This window comes from Apis dorsata, unplaced genomic scaffold, assembly GCF_000469605.1.
Source record: "Apis dorsata unplaced genomic scaffold, Apis dorsata 1.3 scaffold_137, whole genome shotgun sequence".
Classification (NCBI taxonomy): Eukaryota; Metazoa; Arthropoda; class Insecta; order Hymenoptera; family Apidae; genus Apis; species Apis dorsata.
Window position 1 is genome coordinate 185,619 of NW_006263429.1, and position 1,188 is coordinate 186,806.

Here is a 1,188-nt window from a genome sequence, read left to right on the forward strand (position 1 = left end):
CATGTAATGAATTTTGTTCTGACTTAAATACCGTAAATATTCGTAATTTCCAGTTTCATTTTACAAAATGTAAATACCTGGATATTTTACGTCATGTACAAGAGAGTGATTTCTCGAGAGATGGAGAAAACTTTATTTAATCAAATTTTGAGTAAACGTAATTGAATAAACGAACAGAATAATTCAGTTACTTTGCGTTATATTAAATTTACTAAAAATATCTTAAATCGAATCGTTAAGAGAGGAAGAAAGAAAAAAAAAAACAAATAAAATCATCACTCTTTGTTTGCATAATCGAAACGAAGAAATTATTTTGCAATTATTCTTTCCAATAAAATATCTTAATTAAAATTTCGTTCAAAGTTTAATTCTATTCAAAAATCTCTACAAATAAAGACACTATCACACATTAATTCGAACTAAAAATCAACTCGAATTTCCGTGTACTTAAAAATTTATCTCTTCCCGAATTTCGAATACAAAAGAACGAAAAACACGTTATTGTACAAAAGCAAATGATACGCAAATATTTTCCTTTTTTTCCTCTTATAATCGTCGTAGAGAAATTAATTAAATCTTATAAATTCTCTTTAGCTCGAAAAAACTCTCCTCGAGAAAAACTTTTACATTCGAGTTTTCACCGTACGCGTCATCACTCGCCTCGAGCACGCATTCCCCTTGCAACGTAAAATCAACGATGGACCGCGCAACAGGTATCCTCCCACGTCCAACTGCCGAGAAAGAAATGGTGGACGTTCCCTTCGTGACGTTAACGATCCCCCTCGATCCCCCCCTTTGATCCGTTTCGAAATGAAACACTCGTCAATCGCCAGTAATAACTTTCGATCCAAAATTAAAACGTGTGTTGCTAATAAGCAATAGTTAAACTACTGATAGATCCATGGTTATACTATTGGATGTCGATTAACGGTAATAACGAGCGACGAGTAAATTTAATCTACTCGTTGAACGTGATTGGAACACAGGTGACAACACAGAATGCATTAAACAATGCGTGGATCCACGGCGACAGCGATGTCGATTAATTAAAGAGCGAGAAGCTTAACCCGCTTCGCTAACACGCGTCAAACGTGACGCGCGTATTGTGTTTCAATTTTCTTTGATGTTTATACGCATCGTATCTTATTTATTTTCATAAAGCTATATATGTGTATATATATATATATA

At 33.8% G+C, this 1,188-nt stretch overlaps 1 protein-coding gene across 2 annotated transcripts in view; it reads left to right on the plus strand.

The window, feature by feature from the left end:
- The window catches only part of LOC102677742 (class A basic helix-loop-helix protein 15-like), a 27,971-nt gene that overhangs the window by 3,011 nt on the left and 23,772 nt on the right, over positions 1-1,188 (plus strand). The window lies entirely within an intron of this gene.